Genomic DNA, 23,421 nt, shown 5'->3' with positions numbered 1-23,421 from the left:
GACAATGTTCAAATGGAAGATTTTTATGTTCTACAAAAGGCCATCTGAATTAAATAAAAACCTGACTGTACAGATGACTGGGGGGGGGGGGGGGGGGGCAAACTCTATCAAAAGCTTTTAGCTCTGATGAAAGTGAGTATTAGAAAACTTTCCTATAAAACCCCTTCCTCCCTCCTGCTGTTTGCATTTCAAAAGGTTTTATTTTTCTTTTTCTTTAAAAAATGATCTCCTTTTTGATACCTTGTTACTACAGGTGTCGGTCAAAACATGTTTAGTCCACATTTTCTTAGAAAATAAATCATATTTATTTATTAAAGAATGAAATTAGCATTCCTTTAATCACAGGTTTTCCCGTTCTCAGGCATGGAGGAAAAGCACTATTCATTAACAAATGCATCCAATGTAAATTAGTAAACTTCCTCATCTTTCATGTGTTCCTGACATCTTTGAAAATGAATGTGTTTCAAATATTTCAAATATTTCTGAGCTTTAGCACTGGTGTGAAAACTTTCTGGTTCAGTGAATTAGCACTGTATGCTAGTAAAGTACTTTTGGTTTATAAAAATGACACGCTTTCTGTTCTCTGAATTATGATAGAACAGGCTGCTGTTGACTAATACAGATATCTCAGCTTTTTTAAGTCACAGGGAGCTCATATCTTCAAAGTTGCCACAGTCCAAAAAGGAGAATGTTGCTCACATCTTGTTTACATCATAAACCAACGAGAGAATAGTTTCAAGTATTTTCATATTTGTTTCTTTTTTAGTGAATATATTTTCATATTGTGTTATGTAATATACACAATCTATGTCTTTATCCACATGTAGATATATATCAAGATCCATATGTGGCCTGCGTGTAGATTACTAAGAAAACTTCTGTTGAGGCAAAAATGGCTAGGAAACACAAGCTAAATCAGATGCGTATTAAGGTAAATGTTATCATTTCATTCAGTCCTTTGTTTCATGTAGACTGAAAACCTGAGTGAGTTTTCTAACATCTAGGGTAGATTGTCAATCTATACATTCTAGTGTACTTATACCTCCACTGGAAAAGACTGCATATGCTGCTGTGCTCTATATCAAAATCTTCTAGCAGGGGCATTTTATGACCTAATACAGTTTTGGGCTCAAAAACCAGCAATACTCAAAAATGAGCTGTTGCTTTAATATATTTCCTTTGACCACTCTGCTTTTATGTTGTGCAAACATCTTAGAATTATTGTTTTATTGTAACAAGTGTTTACTGGGAGCAGTTTTCCAAGGCCAATTGTCACAATTATCAGTTAAATCTTCAGATGATTTGGTTATGGCTTAAATTAGGTTTCACAGTCCAGGTACTACTCTGCAACTTTTTCAGTCAACAATATTAAGGCAGAAGTTTAAATGAACAAATATTTTGAGGCTTTATCCTTCTAACAGTACCTTAAATACTAAAAGTGACTTAAAAATGGAGTTATGAAAAGTTATTAATAGAAAAATCTTAAGCCAGCTTTCTTAGATCCTCAGGAATCATGTCTGAACATGTACGATACAACCTTGATTTCTGAATCTTTGTCAAAGATTTTATAAGTGAAGAGAATTAGTTTTTGAATAATGACAAATTTTTAAGGTTTATCTGAGAACAGAGGATTTCAGCAAAGATATTCACTAGACAGTTCTCTGACAAGAAAATAACAGTATCCTCTGCTACTGTGACAACTGTGGCTTTGAGCTTGGTCCCAGTCTATGAATGCCTGCTCTAAGGCTGCATTAGAACCCATCCCTTAATGAAGCATATAGCTTGATTTCTCACTATTCCGGTATGTTAATCTTCAGTGATGCTACAAATGGGGACCAAAATAATCAACTGTATTCAGTGTTAAAAAAAAAAAAGGTGCCATAATACAATAGGCAGTAGAAATCTGCAGTCATTTGGAGCAGTAGAAATTTCCCAAAGGGAAAGATGTAAATCACAGGATGAAAAAAATAAAATTAAAAAATAAAATAGATTTGACTTGATATACTGAGGGGAGTTCAGAGTTCGTGCTGTTTCAGATTCTAATATAGTGCTGACAACATTGAAGAAAACATCACACTGGGACTGTTGAGAAGAGTGTAAGAACTAGAAGTCAGCATTTGCTGGTGTGAACATAAGCCAGCCTATAAGCTAGCATCTTTTCTAAGGATTTGTTTGCAAGGTAATTTTACCATTAAAACAGATACTACATTTTTGTTTGTTTTTTTACGGTTTCATTCTGCAAAAATGACCAGTGTGCCTTGGACAGATTACTTTCTACCACAAGCAAGTTTTATTAGACATACAGGTTTGGGAAGAAATGCAGCATTACTTGGTGTTATCAGAACTGTAAAAATTTCTACTGAGATAGCTAGTGAAAAATATTTAGATTACACAAGGCTCTTCAGGAAAAGATTAAAAATAAATTCCATATGGTGTTCATCTTTTCATGAAATGACCACATAGAAAAATCAGAAACTGAATCAAACTATTTGGTACCCACGTACAAATCTTCTAAAGAGAAATAATACCAATCACTTATAGAGAGAAATTAAAACTTATATCAGTTCATAGGCAGCTCCACTGCTGTATTGATTCACACAGATTGATGAAGTTTGTGCTTTTATCTATGTGCTATGTGGATGAGTTAACTCGTTTACAGAGCAGAGAAGTAGGTGTGAATGAATTTTTAGACTCTTACTGAGAGAGAGATGCTGTCTACAAAGAGGTTCATTAGATCTTCCAGTGACTGTTAAAGTATCATGCCTTTCTAGCCCAGCTTGTTCTTGTGCTGAAGGTTTATTTTGTTCCTCTTACTGCTGTACCTGTTCTTTGTGTAGATTGGTGATGGCTACTGTAGATGGCAGCAGAAGCTAAACAAAATACAGAGATTTTAATAATTAATAAATCCCCTCTCTGCTGCTGTCCTAAGTATGTTCTTTTCTCTTGGTGTCTGCCAGCTGTTCTTGAGGATTCAAGCAATTCTAGGCAACAGAAGCCAAATTAAATAAATTATATACGGAATTAAGGTTTTATTTACAGACTTTTTTTTGTCTTTGTCAGTTCTGTGTGTATCCATGTCAAATAATAAAAGCCAGTTTTAAAGATCTCCTGATAATGTCTGAATCTCCCCTCCTTGTTTCTCTATAAGCTGCAGTGTTGAGCAAAGATCAGCAGTAATTCTCACAGATGATTTTTAATTCTGATTTTTCTTTTGGGAATATTTAATTTTATTTTGTCCCCTGTAATAACTGCTGCTGCTTGCTTTCTTTCATGACAGCCAACTATTAATGCAAAATAAAAATCTGAGAGCTTGTCCTAGTCATTTTCCTTTTGTTCTTTTCTTAATAAGTAGTAAGACTGGTATGTGTATGATGTGCTACAGCCTTGAGCTTTAAAGATGCTCACTCAGAGCAACTTAAGGTAAGAAACCAGTGACCTAAGTACCACACAATCCAGCTCAGAGTTGCAGTCAACCTTCACAACAAGATGTCCCTAAAGGCAACAGTAAAAAAAAAGAAAAATATCTTCTGTAAAGTCAAGAATTTACTTGCATTTCATACTGCTGCTTTTGCATGCACAGCACGTGGTGCTAAGTTGCCCAAGCCCTGCTTGTCTAGTTAAACCTCTGTATCAATGGGGTTTTGCTTTTGCAGTCAAGAATTTGTTTGGTTGGTCTGGCCTTTTGTTTATGACCAGGCTTACCTGACAGTGCTAGGGTTGCATCATCTCCCTGTGTTGTCATATGCAGACTGATCTGCAAAGAGAGTTATACTTGTCTGACTCGGTAAGAGTTTCAGAATCTGCTGTTACAGCCATTGCTGTTTCTGCATCAGGTTGTGGATGATTTTGTTTTAACTCTTCAAACAGTTCAGCAGTAGCATGGGGAGAAGGACACCACAGGATACGTAACTGGGAAATGGAGTGTAAGAAGAGTTAGTTTAGAAGTAACGTCACTACTGGAAATCTCCTGATGTAGAGAACCTCACAGAATCAAGGAGAAAGGTTTGTTAGGATCAAATTCAATCAGAAGAATTGGTGGCTTATAGTAACGGGACATCAAAATGCATTGTGTATACAGTCTTCCATTGTTTAATGAACCAATAAGATCACTGATACTTTTCCGCTCTACACAGACATCAGGAGTTAAGATATAATCTCCAACTTCCAAAGTAACAGGCTCAATGTCAATACCGTGACGATGAATCAGTGATGGAATCTCACTACGAAATTCCTGCATGTCGGCTATTATAGTTTGTTGAGTACTCTTCTGTTCCTGCCCATCTGAAGAGCAAAATAAAGAGTTAAACAAATTAACACATGACCTCCAACTCTAGCTATCCTATGTGATGCCAACTCTTCCATAATGGATGAACTTCACCTTTCACATTATACCTCATATTTAGCAGTATAATAAATCGAGACTTTATTAAATTTTAAACTTTAAAGACAAATGAGTTGCCACATTATATACTATAGTTTATGGAGTATGCTCTGCAGTTTAATAGAACTATCATGTTACCTTCTATACGCTGTGTAGTGACAATGAGATATATTAAACTGTAGAGGAAAGTTACTTAAACGTGTGAAAAAAAAGTCTAAAATGTTTCCTGCAAAATCAGATAATGAAGTTGCTGCTTTTTATTTCCAGCTGTTTCCCACAGAAATATGGCATTTCATTGTAGAAGATATATTTTAACTTCTATAGATCTATCCGTAAAAGGACATATGAAAAGATCGCAGCATTGAGGTGACTAAAGACATCACAGCAAAGATTAGAGAGCATATGGTAAAGAAGAGCAAGATTTCAAAAAATGACAGCTAAGAAAAATAGAGGCAGAGCTGTAAAGATGAAGACAGAGTACACATCAGAGGAAGGGAACAAAAATACGGTTAGAAATGCAACAAAAGAAAAAGAAAGATGCTTTATTGGAAAGAAAGTGAAAAACATGATCTGGAGTAGTTCATTCAGGCAATCTGTTTCACCAAGATCACAAGAAGTTCCAAACATTGACTAGTTCAAGAACAAAATACATCACTTGACTATCTCTAGACTTCAGTTTTAATGTTTTAGTTTCTTTCCACCTCACTACAGGCAACAGGCTGCTCAGAAACAATCCAAATGGTATCTGGTAAAATACTTCCTTAATCTATAATTTCTTTTCAAATAAAAACATACTTCACTGATATTTCAGAATGACAGTGAGAGATGCACTAAGGTAGATAATGCTTCTTTTCCATCAGGATTGCAGAATCCACTTGCCTCTACCACCCAGATGCTTTGGACAGGATTTAAACAAAATAGGTTACAAGCCTTTTTCACAGCTCAGAGCTGTGAGCCCAGCTTCAGAAACCACTCACCTGCTCTGCGTATGTCAGTGGAAACAGAGGCAGGTTTAGCATCTCTCAGAAGGTCTAAGTTTGTTTCATCTCTTCCTTCTCTTTCTTCAGTAACAACCATAGTGGCCCTTTCCCTAAGGAACCACAAACAAAGAATCACTGAAAAATTGCAATTATATAAGACAAATACTTCGTAACACTTATGTACTGTCCACTGAGATGTAAAATTACATGTGGTTGAATACTAATTGTAAACCCAACTAGAAATGCAATTCATTAGGATTTCCAGATTGTTTGGGCTAGATTCTAAACATTTATTTTAAACATTTAAACATTTTATTTGTAGTACTTCTGAGCATCTCTCTATATTTTTTGAATTTCATAGAGCACATAAAACAAAAGAACTAATGACTAATACAAGGAGTATAACCCGGTGAGAAGACATTATCTCATGCAGTCTAAGAAAATAATTGGTTTAGTCCTGAAAACTACTTAAGTCATGAAAGCCTTAGAAATACCTTACAACATAGGTTACCTGCAGACAGAAACACATTTTCAGAAGTTTCTCAAAAGGAGAATCTTAAACAATTAAGTAAAAATACTAGTTATGCTGGGTAGTCTTTGAACTTTCATACTAAAATGCCAAAATATCAGGTACTCTGAAAAGGAAGGTTTTGTTTTTTCCATTGATAGGAAAATTCTTTTCAAAGATCTAAGAAGCAATTGAATTTGGAGTTTACTTAAAGCCTTTGCACAGTTAAGAACTTCACCATTTTAAATGTGAGCACTTAAGGGAATTATGTAAGAAATTAATAACAGAAGGTTAATTTTGTTACCAAATGAGTTTTTCAAAGGCTTCCTTCTCTTTTCTCAGAGCTGTCAGTTAGCGCTGTTCTTCTGTTGAGCTTCCATATATGAGGAAATACACCCTGTATGTTTAGAGGGGGAAAAAAAACAAAACTATTTAGTAAATTAAAAAAAAAACACCAAAAAACGGTATTTAAGATTAGTAGCAGTAAGTGCCTGAAAAGCTGAAAAGGTAAGCTGAAAACATCATCTTTTTACTGCAAAGATACTGCAGAATCAGCAACAAAAAATCTTATATCCATTTTTCCCTCTTTTCTTAAAAAGATATAGGCTTACTGAAATTTTGGGATTCAACCAGGGTGGACTCAGATTTTAGTCAGACACAAAGCAAATATAACGGAGAAGTTACTTTCTTAGTATTTTAAAAATCTTCCCAGAAGACTATTTATAACAAACTACGATCTGCAATTGTCCTGATGTAGGAAAAAAAACACACAAAAAAACAAAAAACAAAACATGTAAGACTTCAAATCATATATTTGCACGAGGATATCTTATCTTCTACATAGAACAAACTGCCTTTTATAGAATGGACATTTTATTACAGGTGTTTCTGTTATTAAGGGACTAAATACCTAGTAGGAATTAAAATTTATCTTGCCGACTACATTCGACACAGTTTTGTTTAAAATTAAAAAGAAGGCTAAACAGGAATTAAAAGGTAGCTTAAGAAAATCACTAGATGCATTTTGTGCCTTGACTGCCAGAAGTGCACAATAGATTTTTATTTCTTTTAAGACTAAAATTAGAGCAAGAACAGTCTTGATTATCACCAAGTTCACTTGCCTCAGAGGCTTTCCAGGTCTGCTTGCCTTGTAGATTTTCAGCTGCCACACAAAAGTTAGCTCTGCATCATACAACGTGACGTATCTTGGTTCTACCTCATGCAGTACCCTGGTCAGAGCATAGGGATCACTGCAACCCTGCAACGGATGAATAATTATGAGTGGGTTTTTGAAAATACCGTAGTAAGAATCTGAAGGTAAGTTCACAGGTGAAATCTTCATGAATGGTCTCATCGATACTGCCTTCTTGGCTACTGTTTAACTCTTTGTTATCTTCCACATCCAACTCCTCTTTGTTTTCCTCCTCAGTTTTCCCTATCATTTGGATTATAGTCCAGTCTTGCTGCTTCTTGTGTTTATTTTGTTTTGAAGAAGTTGCGAGTTTGGCTTTTTTGGCTTGAGGCCCTGTGTCTGGTCTGGCATTTCCTTTGGACTTGACAGCTTTTCTGTCCTTAATCCACACTTCTCCAGCTTTCTCATCCTTTCCAAAGGTTTTATTATACAGTCTTGTTAAAAAGGCTTCTGCTCCATCAGTAATATACTCCCTGAGCTGTGCACAAGTTCGGTCATCACTGGCACAAATAAGCACTTGCCCTGCAGCCAAGAAACAGTATCATGTTTATAATCTGTTATGATGTACTTCTTTTAATCCAGCTACCAGACATCTTGAGCAAATTGTTTTTAATGATCCTAGAAGTGTGCCTGCCAAATGCCTTTTACACTTGGTGGTCACAGTTGTTCTGGACTTGCAGGGAGTCTAAATTGCATCATATTTTGTATCAAACCAAGATTAGAGAAGATTAACGAAAGTTCAGCGTTCCTTATTCTTACACCATCTAAGGTTTTTCTTTTGACCATTCGAAATGAAGCAGATATAGCATGGGCTGAAACATACTCAGATGCTTTCTTTTTATTTTTTCTTAAATGTGGGATAAGACAGAACTTAACTGAGACTGTTCTAGTTTTCAGCCTTTGTCAGCTGTGTTAGGGAGTCCAAAAAATACAGGTTTCACACAGTATTATTGATGTTTGTGGGCCTTGAATAACAATTCTCTGCAAGCTGATTCAGATAAACTCCTACAACCTAGGTTAGAGAGCCAGTTCTTATCCATAGTCAGAACACTGTGGGTGGGAGAAAAGAGCACTTTTTTACCCTTACTATTTCCTAAAATAAAACTTGGTGAAATTTAAGGGGATGAAAAGTCCTAAAATAGGAAAGGCAGCAACGCAGTTAGTTAGAAACACACTCACCTTCTACTCTCTACCCAAGAAGCTGCACCTCCTGGAAAAGTGATTTTTAGGTGCCCAAGAAAATGTATGAGATGGTATGGGCAAAAGATGGAACCTCTGTTTTTTTGAACCTGAACCAAGCAGTACCTTAATTACTATAGTTCTAGCCCCCTGCAGCTCCATGCCCCTCCACAATCCAAGCGAGGGCCATGGTTGTCTTAACAGTTCAGGGAAGACTGCGTAACAGACCAGTACAGCTTGTAAAGCTATGAAGCAGTTCTATTTCTGCATTACTTTAATTGCTGTAGAAGGCTGGAACGTGTACAAGTTGCCTCGTTATTTAGAACAAAGACCACAGCAGATGAGATCTTTTGATTTGCACTGGGATAAACTGAATAGATAATTGTCTTATAACTATCTATCCTACCAGTGAGAATACATGAAACACTTTGTTTTAAGTCCATAAATTATTGTTTAAAACCAGCTCTTCAGTATAATCACAGTAAAGAATTCTAAAGAATTAGAGCTACTTCTCTCAATTGACTTGTTCTTCAATTCTGAAACTCCTGAATGAAATATATATATATTTAAAGTAATGGCAGCTTCTTATCCCTTATCCCATATAAAATGCAAAAGATCAAGCTGAAATCTATTTAATTGAAGAACAATCCTTAAAAGCTCTCCCAATGATCAGCTGAGTAAGCTGAGAAGAACACCTTACTTTTTTGTGACTGTTTTATGTTGTTTATTATATGCTTTTTAAACAAAGATTATGTCTCAATATATCCCAGCTACCAGATTGAGGTCTAGAGTTGTGTAAGATCCTGTAACAAACCACAGCACAATAATACACAGAGTGTTTGAAATCATGTTACACTCTCTAACTTAAAATTAGGAGCGATCAGTACCATTTTCCTTCTTTACATTATTGTTTCCAGAGACTTTGCCTTTCTGATTCAGTTTCTCATGTGCAATGTGATAAATTCTCGCTCGAGAATTTACAAACATTGAAGTACTGGAGTCAAGAAACATCCAACCTAAAGAGAAAAAGAAAACATTAATTGTTTGACATTTGAAGTGTACATGCTTCAGACATTTCCAATAATAGCCTCACATCTCACATCTGGATTACCTGTGCTACCTGCTTACTATGTAATTACTAGCTTAATAAGAGACAGAAATGTGATGCAAATCTCACGCTGTTAAGTAACAGCAGTTAAGTGGGAAGATGAAAGCATTATCTGTCAATAAAAACCTACGTCCGTATGGCTGGTTATATAAAACCTAATTAGATACCTTCATGTGTTTAGGAATGTTAATTAAAAATATCATTTCTCTGTTTCATGCATTAACTTGTATGGTTACTGTGTTTACCTGAATTCTTGCCAAAAGCTTTTTCACTTGCTTTCAGTGACTCCAGAAGATTGAGGAAAGTGACACAATCATTCTGAGTTAGATACTGTAGCAAAGTACGCAGTAGTTTCAAATCCTGGACCAAAGATTTTTGTCTTAGTTCCAAGCTGATGCCAGAGAGGATCTAAGTAGTGACGTATTGTCTAGAAATATAAATTGGAAAACTCAGGATGTTAGATTTCTACTATACTAATCAAGATATAAATGCCCTTTTTTCATTTGCAGGAGATGCCACTTGCCACTTTTTATCCCAATAACAAATAGCCAAGTGAAGATGTGATGGTGAGACATTTATTTTGACGAGTAACCATTTTTTGCAAAGTTACAATATAGATGCCATTATGTAAATTCATAAATTCAACAAATACATGCAATTCAACGATTAGCAGCTATATATAATTTAATGCTTTCAGTACATATTTTCCTTTCTATATGAAGAAAAAAAAAACGTAATATAAATATCAGTTAAAAAAAAAAAAAGGAAAAATCTTATTTTACAGCTACTGGCCTGTGCCTCTAGTGTTTAGCATCCTTTATTTAGCTAAAGTAGAAAACATTAAAATGTCATTTAATTTTCAAATTAAGATGAGTATGATACAGATACACAATGTAGAAAGCCAGAGGAATAAAAGCCTCCAGATTTTTTAAAGTACAGAAGGCTTCACATCAACAGTAAATATCAGTTAATAAGTGTTTCGCTATGATGGCTGAAATATGGCTGATACCGTAATTATAAAGAAGTTCATATAAACTAAAGTTACAAACTATTTAAATGTAAAGTAAGCTAAATGCAAGATGAATCCACTTCTACAGATGCAAGGACTGCAGTCTTATGAATGGCCTCATAAAACCATCTGATGATTTCATGATTATGACTGTTCTCATTCTAGGCATGTGAGCCCGTAGCTCTGGTGACTGATCCATGGAGAAATACTGCACCAGATTCCACATCATTATTACAAGTAACAAACCTCAAAGGAAGAACAACAACAACAACAATCTCATAAGGAAGAAACTGTAATGGGCTCACAAATCCCTTGAAGTCATATGGATCTGCTGGCAGATAATTTAACATCCCCAGCTTTGGCTAAGCAGCAGGTCCTTGTTCCAACACAGCCTCTATAAGCCAATCTGACCACACAGTTACAAAGGTGCCAGCTGATTTTACAAACAAAATGAGGCACGGAGAAGAACACTATGTCTGAAGAACTCTGCAATTCAATGAGAATTTTCCTTACTTTGTGCTGCACCCCCAGGTCTTTTCATGGTTCAGAAGGCAAGAAGGAAAATTCAGAGAGCTTTGTGTTGTTCATTTCTGCATCTTTGTAATACCAAAAGGTAGAGTTTATAACAAAGAGTGTGAGTACACAAGATGTACATTCTAGACTGGACAGAAAAAAAAAAATAGGCAGACCTCCTGCCCAAGGCAAGAGCACTGAATGGGTTATCAGCTGAATTGCCCAGTCTCATTTCAGGCTCTGCTCCTGGAAGACTTAATGCATGCCACAGACATAGCAGCTTGGTTTCCACCAGACATCAAGAAATATTCATATCACATACATGAAAAGGAAAATTAAAAAAAAAAATAAACAAAACACAACACAATCTGACACAAAGAAATAAATAACCATAGAGTTTCACCACAATCGGAAAAAAATACTTCCACGAACAGTGGAACTGTGAGACTGTGTTCCTGTTACTTCATGGTTTAAATTATCTCTTCAATAAATGATGTTTTTCTTAAGCTATTTAGATTATCACTTTCTGCTGTGATTTCTACTGGCTAAAAGCACAGCTATACCATAAGGTTAAGCCTCTTAAAGATTTAATTTGAGTCTATTTTCAAAAATACTTAGAGAAATTTAGGTCTTTAAGACCATTTCTTCTGTCACAAATTGAATGAAATTAGTTTTAGAATACAAATAGGGAACGAATACAAATAGGGAGCAGAATACAAATAAGGAATTCATTCAGCTGAATTTACGAGTTCATGAGCTGCTCATTCTCACGTGATTCTTCAGTGATTTTATAAACAATATTTCTAACACTTACCAACGCTGTACCGTATTTTTTCTATGTTAGTTCCTCAAGAAACACTATTACAAGCTTTTGTTGGTTTTGTCGTACAATTTCACACCCAGGTAGTACGTTTCCAATAGAAACACGTGTTACCCAAGCTTTAAATGAAGCACCAGGTTTGTAAAAACTGGTGTCACACTGACCTCCAGTGGCATTACTATGAGTATAACAACTCTGTGTCATTTCAGGTCAGTAATTTTTAAAAAAATCTTTACTGCATTTATTCCCTTCATCCACACAAAACCCAAAGATGTGTTTTATTTTGTTTTGTATTTTTCTTTGGGATAAGGGGGAAAGGCAAACAGGAAAGAGCCGAAGGGAAGAACAGAAATTAAAGGAAGTGCCCAGAAACTGTTTACCTTTTTTTTTTTTCAGTTGGAAAAAAACAGAATTGACAAGTCTAGTGTCCTTTTGCCTTAGCATGAAGCTGTTCAATATGTTTCACAGATTTGAGGTTTTAAAGGTTGACTAAAAGGAAGGAGATATAGCTTGTGAAGCAAAAACTTACATTCTTCTACACATTTAGTATTCTGTTGCATTTAAACATTATAAAGATGTTAATATTATATACCAGTAAAATATTCCTATACTCTCAGGCATCTGTTTTACTAGCTCTCCAGGCTGTAAGAGGGTTTCCAGCTTAACCGCTATGTTTATGTTCTTAGACAAGAACATAAAAACAACTGAGATCAGGAGAAGAGAGGGACCAGAACATTAGAGAACAAGACAACTGGAATATCTTTCATGCGTAACTTCTATACAACAACAAATAAAGTCACAAGCTATGCCCAAAAATCCTTGCGAAGTTTTAACAACATTATTTCATAATATTGCTATTTAGATAGCATCCGAGATGTTACAAGAAGATTAGTAAGACATTGTTATTTTATTTGATGGGAAAAATCATCAGGACTAATTCATTAATGCAAAAACCAGCAAGTATGCATGGTTGATAAATATGCAATCTAAAATCAGTTTCAATCACAGGCCATTTACTGAGAGTATTCTGGACGTTATTTTCTCAAGTATAATCAATTATTTTCCTTGGAAAGCAACGCAGCCACTCTGAATTTCCATGTTTCTTATGTCGTGGCATAGTTTAACTGCTGATTGTTTTCCAGTTTATTATTGATATCAGAAAGCCATACAGGGACATTATCCACTACCTAAAAAGAATGTGGATTTTTTCAAATTGTGTGATTAAATAAAGCAAACAAGTTTCGAGCAAAGATGACCATTAAAAAAAAAAAAGGTAAGAACTACATATTTGTTCCTTTATCTCAGTCTTTGTAAAAAAATAAATAATTCTTCAACCTTAACATCAGTCAGTAGAACTCTTTCCACAGAATTAAGCTTTATGTATTTTCAGTCATAGCTTGACTTCATTAAGCTCTTACCAGTAATGAGGTTTGCAAGAATCTTGTCGGGAAGGAAATCTACCACGAGGATTCGACTTGTTGCAAAGAGAACTCCTCCTTGCGTGTAAAATTCATAGCGAGTGTTACTTGCAACCTTATTGGTAACACGTCGAGGAAGATGAACAACTCCGTCTGACCTCAGTTGATCAATAAAATACTCCTAAAACAAATGCAGTAAAAACACAACAGACTTCATTCTGACAACTGATGAAATGGATACAAAAAGAATTGCAATTAGGCCTATTTCATTAGTTTTGCAAATCTGTCCACAACCACATCAAAACATGACAGTGTAAGATACTAGATAACGAAGTCAGAATTATGGTGATGTTTTATTATTAGACATCCTTCATTAAGTTTGAAACCCTTTCAGGTGACTTAGAAACAAAAGTTTCTTCAATATCAGTTAGACAATATTCAAGTACAAGCCACTGCCACTCGATGGATCTTAGCTACCCTGAAAATTTTACCTTGCGTTTTTCACAGTATGTTAACGGCCCTTTTTTTCAGGGAGCAGGCAACACTAACTTACGGCCCGAGAAGCGACCTGGGCCCGTCGCGGCCCGCCAAACCGCCGCGGGAGAGCCCCCAGCCGCCAAATCCCATCTACAAGGCGGCAGCAGCCGGCGGGCAGCCTCTGCTCGGGCCCGGGCAGCTGCCTTCATCCCTCCTTCCTCCTCCTCCCTCCTCCTCCTCCTCCTCCCCTCACCTCCTCGGCGGGGCTCGTGTTCAGCACCAGGCTGGCGGGCTCGCTGTAGAGGCGGAGGAAGCGCAGCAGCAGGCGGTCGATGCCGAGCCCACAGGCGCACACCACCAGCCCGTCCTGGTGGAAGAGGTCCGACAAAATCTGCTTCCCGCCCTCCCGCAGCGCCACCATAGCCGCCGGCCCCAGCCCGCCACAGCAGCGCCTGCGCCCGGCCCGCCCCAGCCTCGCCGCGGCTGCGGAAGCGGCGCCCTCAGGCGGCTGGAGGCGCTGCCTCCCCTGGTGGTTGAGGGTCTTCTGAGGGCGGGGGTCAGGTACGGAGGTCATTTTTTTAAATTACAAATGGCTCATTTTTAGTCACTGACTAGGGGCATTTTTTAACCAATGAAGCTGGCCGAACCGAGCCTGCGCTCCGCCATGAGGCAGAAGCACCTCAGCAGGCAGTGTCCCGCTGAGAGGAGCCCCAGGCCTGCTCCCAGAATGGCTGCCAAGGCATAAATATAAAATAAAACGATAAACCTGGACGTTTTCTGGGCCTGCCACAGGGCAGATGGGTGCTGCTTTGGTTGGGCCGCATGCTAGCAAATTTAGCTGTTGAATGTGGTCATTTAATATAGGATGTTTTCAAATTATTTTAGAAGTAATTTGCATTTTAATAGGCAAACATTCGGGGCAAAGCAGAAAAAATGTTTAAAAATGGACATAAATTAATAAAATATTGGGACTATTCTTGAGTTTTTTATTTTCACACACTTGTTGTACCATTTCAGGTATGTTGATACCTAAACAATTTTTTCTTTATACATTGGGTCACATTGTCAACTCTTGTGCCAAGTGCCATAATTTGGTTCTCATTTTTAGCTGGCTGGTACTCAGCTCTCTGATATTCACATTTACACTTATTTTAGACTGTAAAAAAGTCAGAAAAATAGTATTTTTACTTGGGCAATATTTCATTTTTGTGATTTCCATGCCTTCAGTCAGGAGGTGCACTTGGTGATCCTCATGGGCCCCTTCCAACTCAGGATGTTCTATGATTTTACTGGCCAAAACATTTACACAAAAATACGATGATTATTATTAACATTTATTACTATTTTTGGATATTGTATGAAAAGCTGTTGTCCAATAAGGCTGCTACTTTGAAGAATTACAATACTCTGTAAAGATGTCCGTAGAATTTAGGAGCCAACCATTTCCTTAACCTAATGTTTCTTACCTGAATTAGAAATAGTGATTTTTAAGCAGTCAAAATAAAATGGAATAATTCAGGCAGTTTAGTAGCTCTTCCCCCCGCCCCCTTACCCCTCATACTGTATGTATATATATATATATGTATTGACTTCGGCTAAATATAGTACTAATGTACAATTGTTATGAGATGTACTTCTCCTTATATATTCATTAACCAGTAGAGGGCTGTCATTTGTCAGGGTTATATTGGGAGAGCAGAACTTACACTTAAAAAGTCTTGCAGTCCCTCCTCCCTTCCTCCCTTCCTTCGTGAAACAGAGTAATATTAAAAAAAGTCTCCATGAAAACACAAGAAATAAGTTGTATGGGTACAGGATAAATAAAATGCTAAGAATTAGGAGTGATGTATAACTTTTAAGTTGGCAATAACAGGTTAGGAGAACAATATATTTCTGTATTCGACAATGACAGCTTATTTTTAATTTTAAACAAAACTTATATATACACAGTAAACATTATGAATAACTGTAGGAGGTCCATGCCATATAAAATGTTTTGTATTTTATTTATAAAAATAAAAACAAACTATAGGTTACTTTCAAGCTGATAAATGGTTGGTACAGCCTGTTACCAGCCTCACAAGAATGAAATATACTTGCACATTTTAACAATGCATCAAATGACCTATTTACTTCATCATATTAATGCTATATGAGAGGCAGATTAATTGTATGGTAGAGCAATAGAACAAATCATTGGATATAGGCTTATTACTTGTTTCAGTCATTAATATAATCAAAAATATTAATATGAATCTTCTTTGTACAATATGCTTTTGACAACCAATTGTTTTTAAAATTTTAATTTTGACAAGTTATTATTAATCAAGAAAACGATGCAAGAAGCCATGACTAAGTCATTAATCTATTCATCTGTGTAACGACAACAGCCTTGTCTGAAAACTACTGACAGTTCTTGTGCATTATGTTAACGAACCTTTGTTACTTATAATGTAAAGAGCTGAGGAGAACTCCCTGTGAGAAGAAAACCAGTATTTAGATAACTTCTGTAAAGCTTACTTTCTGTTCTTTTTAAAACATTGACATTTTGTCTTCCATCCTGTTGTCGTGTTTAAGAAAAGTTCAGTATTTTCAGCCATGAAAGCGTGGTGAGATTTCCCATTTTGTGGATTTTTCAGTGTATATTTGGCCTGGTCTGTAGTTTGGATTTTAGCCTGATTGACCCCATTATCTACTGAGAAAAATCTCTAACTGGTTTAAGGGGTGTTTTAAGCCTCAGTTGTGCTATCCAACTAGCAAGACTATAGCCAATTTCTTTGAAATGGCCTAAAAATTCTTGCATTTCACAATTTCCCACAGAAGCAACTTCATCATAAATAAAATCTACTATATTTATTTATCTAAAATCCTACATACAGTTTGATGCATTATCTCTGGTTAGGTTTATCAACTATCCCCTAAACTCACTAGCTGATGAATTTTAAGAGATTAACAGCCCTAGTCCTGGTGTTTGTTACCTTGCATCATTACCTCATGGAATATATCTTTGTTGTTCTTCACGTTTTAGTAAGAACAAGGATCTGCTGGAGTTTATAATTATAAAGATAAGACTGTGAAGCAAAATTCTCTAAATCAATGAATGGTTTTATTATCCAGGTTACCAATATATTTAGTTTTTTAAAAATATGAACAAATTTATTTTCTGAGGAAAAGAATAAAAATAGAAATACTGATGTTTATCTGTACATATAAAATTACATTCAAAATTGAAAAAAAAAACAACAGTATTTTGGAGATTTATTATAAACCATCTTATAGCCACATCTCTTCATGTTCTTGGAACATTTACTTCTAGGGCGGGCACTTTCTATAATTTGTGATGGACTGAAATAGAATTTTCTCCAGCAGTCTACATACAGAACATTCTTTACAGATTAAAAAGCAAACAAACAAACAAAAACTTTACCCCGTAAAAGAAAATCTTTTTTTTTTTTTTTTAAATGAAGCTATTGTAAAAACTAAATGTGACACGCTGCTTTTGCTGGCTTAAAAATGACCACCAGTTAAAGAACTGATCTGTGTATGGTCTGATGGTTAGGGAACATTAGTAAGGAAAGTTAGGTTGTAATCCCAGGTTGGCTTTGCGCGGACCGAGACCCTGGAATTACCAACTCCTTCCCCTTAATTCCCCTCTTAAGTATAATTGCCATACAAGAACAGCAACTGTGTTCTCTTTACTTTGTCTTAAGTAAACTCAGAATTAAACTTAAGCAGCTGTTAATGATTTCCAGTGGTTTGTTTGTTGTTTTTTTTTTTAAATCCATGATTGCAAAGCTAAATTAAAAGCTTTAAAGATATATGCAGTTTGTAATAAGCACCCTGAACCGTCTTAATTTTGATTTTTTTCTCCACACGTGCATCTTAGATAAATAGTGACCATGTAGAATATTCCACTTAAATAGTTTCTGTATATAAAAGTCATGAAATATGTTGAGGTTTCCTTATTGTAGGATTATATATCAGTGACAGATAGATCTAGGGTATTAATGTGTTAGATGCACATCTGTCGTATGTTTCTAAGGGAGGTGATCGTATTCACTCGGAAGTGTTTAGCTGCTCAGTTCATAGAAGTACTTTCACTGATTAACTACTTTGGTACTAGCAAAAGAAACAGTTGGTGATTCAGTGGGGAGCGTTTCATTGTGGCTGGATGTAGAGGGTATCACAGGTGCAGAAGTGTTTGCACAGCTGTGGCCAGCGTAGATTTGTGGTACAGCAGTGGCAATGCGAATCTGGCTTTGCCATTTTAGTTGAAGATTTTATGTTTCCTGAGCCCTAAGTGAAAAAATGTTGGAAAAACATTATCTGAGTGCTACAAGAAGTTGTTATTTGTGAAAAGAAATGATCTTGCAATGTTATTACTTAAAAAATGTTTGTCTGAATTGCAGATATGTATCACAAATAGTTGGAACGTGCAGTTCAATGAGTATCCGTCCTTCTGATTCCAACGGAATAGCTATGAAATGCAGGGATTAGAACATAAAAATTACTCTCACTCACAAACCAAATATTTTATTAGATTGCTATGTTGCTGAAGAGATGTCAAAATACCTTGTGGAGGAACAAAGCTAAGGTCTTGCTGACGCAGAGTCCTGGCAAGCATGTGTTTAGGCACCAGGAAGCAGCTCCGGAGCCACACAGTGCCTCAGCCCATCACTGCCATCATTCCCCGTGGGGAAAGGAGTCGCGTGCGTTCCTTCCAAAGCACAGCCGCTTTGTGGGCAGAGCGGCTTGAGTAACTGCTTTAAAAGCTGCACTCCCCAAACATGTGCTTACTATGTAAGTCAAGATACCTTTGCATAGACCAGCACTATTGCTGTGGTAGCATCCTGCGGGCAAAGCACAAGAAAAGATAAAATTATAACTGCACCTAAATTTTTCTGTTAAAATATCATTACCTTAGAAGTTAATATGAAGTTATCAGTTTTATACAGACATTTTTCCTGAGGTCTATTATCAGATTTACTGTTTCTCCCATACAGAAGTAGTTGAGCAAGGAAACATACTAACATGGCAATTAGAAACCTTTTCATATTAATTTGAAAATTGTAAATGTGGAATTAATGTTGTTTTACATTTCTAATTAGAATGCTTGTATCCTGTTGCTGAAATGGGATATGGCTGCTGATGTAGGATCCCATCTGTAATCATTTTCTTAACCCTTGAGTAGCTGCATACAACTGCAGGCTCTTCCCTGAAGGAACATTCTGATTCTCTCTGTGGGGCAGATTCACACCTCCGTAACTTCTTGTCTTTTAAAGAGAACCTGAAGTTAACGTGATGAAAACTTTCCTGATATATGGAGTTTTCCAATTCTCCGAGCATTTGGTTATAGAAGACACATGGCAAAGGCAGCAATTGCAGCTTTTACACTGTTGTACGAACATAGGCAGCTCTAGCCTGAAGCCTTCCCATGTAATTTCATTTTGGGCAGATTTGTTAGGGGTTGTTCTAGGACAAAGGGAAAGCATATTTTTTTTCCTCTTGGAACTACGAACTAACTCTGTATTAACTGTATTAAGCCTTTTTAAATTAGAGACTGGTCTAAATAGACAACGGATCACACTTTTTCACCTCCTTTATAAAAGCCATATCAAGCACCAAAACTGAAGAGAAATCAGAATCAACAGCCTTTACTGATGTCTCAAAATCAAATAGAGTGAATTTCACCATTGCAGAGAGGGCTTCTTACCATTTCACTGCTGAGCTGCTGCTCATATAGGCTTTTTGCAAACATTTCTGTCTGATTTGGGGCCCTTATCGCTGTCAGAGTCTAATGGGAAACGTGTTTCAACAAGGCAGTGATGGTTGTACTGCGGAGCTGTTCGTATTCAGAGCGCAGCCAGCTGCAGAGCTCTGGCGGTGAAGTCGTCAGTTCTTTTATGGATCTCTTGCCCAAGGTGCAAGACATACCAGCGTTAGAAGTTAGGAGTTTGGAGTATGTTGTTGTATAGGTTGAAACGATAGGAGAGCTTTCATTTTAAAACAGGTGAACTCTGGTAGTTACGGCTGTTCTATTGCTATCTGCGAGAGAAAAACTGAATTTACTATCCAAGGGTGCATATCTCCTTCCAGGGTTCTTTAGTACAGCAGAAGCACTAAGTCACCTTAATTTAGATTACTGCTTTCTAGGAAGAGAGATTTAGATTTCTGAACAGAGAAAAAGGCTCATCCCTGTTTCAACTGTGCCACGTAAAACAGGACTTGTAAATAAGTTGAATGGCCATCTGCCCAGCTGACCTATGCCAGTGAAATAAGGAGGGTGGTTAACAGCTTAATGAAAGAAAAACTTAGCATCCAATTCAAAACATGAGGTATAGATGCTTGGCAGTCCAACATCACTGATTTCTTAGAACGTTTTCATTTGGGGCAGTTGAAAGTGAGAAACAATGCTACCTTCTGTCAGTGTTATATTCCAAAGGTAGGAGTTCAGGGACTGTATTACTGTCTCTTCCCTTTATTTCACTGATTGCTGGCTTTTATATTCTAGTCTGAATGAACTGTATTTCTGAGAAACATATCAAGAAAAGGAACATTCTCATTAGTAAAAAGTACCTGGAACATCTCCTGAGCATTTATGAACTTGAATAAATTTCCTGGGATTCATCATGCAATACAAAAATCAAAATCGGGAGCTACATCTTTACTTGCATTTCAGATCAATATGTCTTTTCCACTCTTTGCTTTCAGTAACTCTATCCAAAAAGTTAGATATGTACCAAATTATCATACCTCTCAGAATTCTTAGTAAGATTGTATTATGAATGTGTGATCTGTTCTATTTTTAATGACATTTTGAATTCAATTTAAAGTAGAGAGGAAACTGTTGGCTTACGTTCTTCGGAGCCTGCAGGAAACCTTTAATTATGAAGCAGCAATAATCAGTTCATAGTTAAGACTGAAGCTGGCTCCTTCGTTTAGACCTGAATAGTTAATTGTCTCTCCTGAGCTCCAAGAGTTCTCTGAATCACTTTTAAACTTCGTGTTAGTCAGATAAAATATTTTACAAATACAGTACTCAAAAATCTCATCTGACTTTTGAACATTTTCCTTGAAAGTGTAAGACCTGCCCCCATCATTTCATTCTTTTGCTAAGAAAACAAGTATATTGCTTTAGAGCTATAATCTGTGTATGCTAATGAGGAATTATGCAATAACAAACTTTGTGGTATGTGAGACTCAAACCATGCTCCAGCCAGGAAAGTGAACAGAATTCTAAATACTTAAGTCCACATAAGTAAAGATACTATTAAAGAGGTATGGATTAATTGATTCTTGATAAAACTGCAGTTTAAACTAGCAACATAAGCATAACATAAGAGACAGAACTAGAGTTACACAGGGCTTTGTTAAAGAAGTCTGCAGAGATCTGAGGCAGCCTCCTGAGAAAGAAAAAAACAAGATTTTCAGATCCAGACAAAACAGCAGATAAAGTAGGAAGCTACCCCTAATGCCAGATATGTTAGATAAACCTAACAACTGCCTTTTTTTTCTTTGATGTATTTGATGGAGGTACACATTTCTTGTTTTTTGTTTTTTCTTTCTTTTCTTCCTTTCCCCTCCCTCCCCCCCAAGGAAGGCTTCAGTGTAGAAAGCAGTAGAAAGACTTCTTGAATCCTGGGTTTGAACAGAAATATGCTCTATACAGAAAGATACGTGCTTCTAGAAATCTCATTATATTTTGATTCATTCTTTCAGATTTTCCATTGCTGCCTTTCACTTTCCAACTCCAGGCTTTTTGGGTATTCCCCTCTGGCATCCCAGAACTTCGTGCTGTAATCCCAGTCTGTCTTTCCTATGCATCTATGCATTTCCTATGATTGCTTTGGTTTGGTCTGACTTTTTTTTTTTTTTTTTTTATTTTCCATTATGTAGGAGCCTTGCTTAAATGTATTAATTTGTTTGGACAATAAAGGTATATTTATTAATCTAATTGGCTCTGTGCTAGAGCCAGAAGTTTACTTTTCTTTTTTTTTTTTCATTTATTCTATCAAGAATAAACACTACATGTTTCTTTTCTTTTGGACATTTTGAGCAATACCAATATTTTTACACATTAGTCAACAAACTGATGATGGTATCCCAGGGAAGGGTTTTAGAGAAGCAAAATCAATATCCTTGCTATATTGGTGTTACAATTTTTGTGCTTTATAAACAAATATATTTTTTTCAAAGTAATTTTAAGAACCAAACATTATTTTGGCTTATACAGAAGTGTGGTTAATTGTAACGTGCTTTATATTTTGGTCAGTTTTTATTCTGAAAGCCCAGGATGTGGTTTGACAGTATGAGAAATCTGGCTTTACATTGGAAAATTGCTATCCAAAATGCTGTGATGATGTGACACGATCATCTGTAACGTTCTGCCACTTCACATTCATGAAAATAAATTGGTGGATTAATACTAAACCGAGTGACATTATGTGAGAATAATTATTGTTTGTCTTCTGATTACCAGAATAACACTAGCATAAAATTTGCATCATGTGCTTTGCTTGACAAACTGTGCTTATTTGCTCACCTCTGGCTGGACATGTCACTGACAGTGGTGTGGAAATCAGGCGTTTCCTAGGCGTTCTTTGGTTGCTAGCTCTTAGAACACTCCAACTAAAAAAAGGTAGAAAAGGCAAAACTAAAGTATGCTGAAAAAGTGGATGTGACATGGCACCATATACAAGTTAACTGAAGATATAACTTTGCTCCTCCTACAGTGACCTTATATCCCAACCTGAAAAAATATCTGGTAGGCAAATTAATTTATACTGCCACGGATCTAAACTAGAGCTATGGGCCTAAAATAAGTAAGGATGTATGTCATTAAAAAAATCATAGTTGCACAAATATGGGTGTGCAAAATTTGCAAATAAAGTCCCTTCTTTAAGAGCATAGGTTAGTGCTTATCAACAACGTTAACAACATATTACTGTAAACCTTCAATAAATCCAAGTGTTTGTGGACTTTAGCTTTGCAAGACTGCAGTAAGATGTATCTGAAAAAAGAAAAGTGAGTGGTTAGTGTTTGAAATGCAGCAGACTTCTGCAATAACACTTGGGATGATATTCTTTCTTTATATAAATTTTAGCTACGTAATTTATATACCTAACAAGAATAAATGTTAGTTCATCAGAAAAAACATTTTTTTTCACCATCATTCAGAATAGTACTTATATGCATATTGCATTCGCTAGTTTTATTTAATGAATCAATATCAAAAGTGTTGCAGTGACACTCAGAAATAGGGGTTGAGGCTGACAGGAACAATTGTGGGATCACCTCTGCCTTGTCAGCAGGCAGGATACTGCAAGGAAGTGAGATGAAGCAATGAAAATATTGTGGACTACTCATTAATACCTTCATGTGGTACAAATACAATAAAATAAGCTGAGAATATTTCATATAAAATAAATGAAATCAGGGCCGTCACTGATGTGATGCCTTGTCCTTGCTACCTGACCCCATTATCGACCTGCTGGAAGCCTGAAAATGAACGGCAGGGATTGAATAGAGTTACACCAGGTTTTTCAGTTCTGCTGGGAAAGGCAGGTTGCAATTATGATTTGATTAAGGAAAGAGTGTCCTTTTTGGCAGTACTGGCAGGGGCCGTTTGGGAAGCCCAGGCAGAAAGGGACACCGCAGGGCTTGCCCACCTCAATATCCTCCCCAAAGAGCGGGGAAGATGGGAGAAGGTGAAGGCTTTTCCTACACAGTGCTTTGATTTTCTCTTGCATTTTGAACTTTGAAGTCTTTGGCAGTATTACATTTTCTTTTGCTGTCATTGTATCATGATGTGCCTTTGATACTTAAAGGTTGAATTC

At 36.4% G+C, this 23,421-nt stretch overlaps 1 pseudogene across 1 annotated transcript; it reads right to left on the bottom strand.

Moving 5' to 3' along the window:
• Positions 1-281: 281 nt before the first annotated feature.
• Positions 282-17,233, bottom strand: LOC310882334 (DNA repair endonuclease XPF-like; annotated as a pseudogene). Its single transcript, XR_014589240.1, has 10 exons — positions 13,839-17,233; positions 13,109-13,289; positions 10,444-10,603; positions 10,237-10,291; positions 9,594-9,775; positions 9,128-9,256; positions 6,991-7,583; positions 6,174-6,266; positions 5,359-5,471; positions 282-4,281 (listed from the first exon to the last, which is right to left on the bottom strand). The product of XR_014589240.1 is annotated as a DNA repair endonuclease XPF-like (transcript).
• Positions 17,234-23,421: the final 6,188 nt, after the last annotated feature.

This window comes from Anser anser (genome assembly GCF_964211835.1).
Source record: "Anser anser genome assembly, chromosome: 15".
NCBI lineage: Eukaryota > Metazoa > Chordata > Aves > Anseriformes > Anatidae > Anser > Anser anser.
This window is presented reverse-complemented; position numbering and strand designations above follow the sequence as displayed.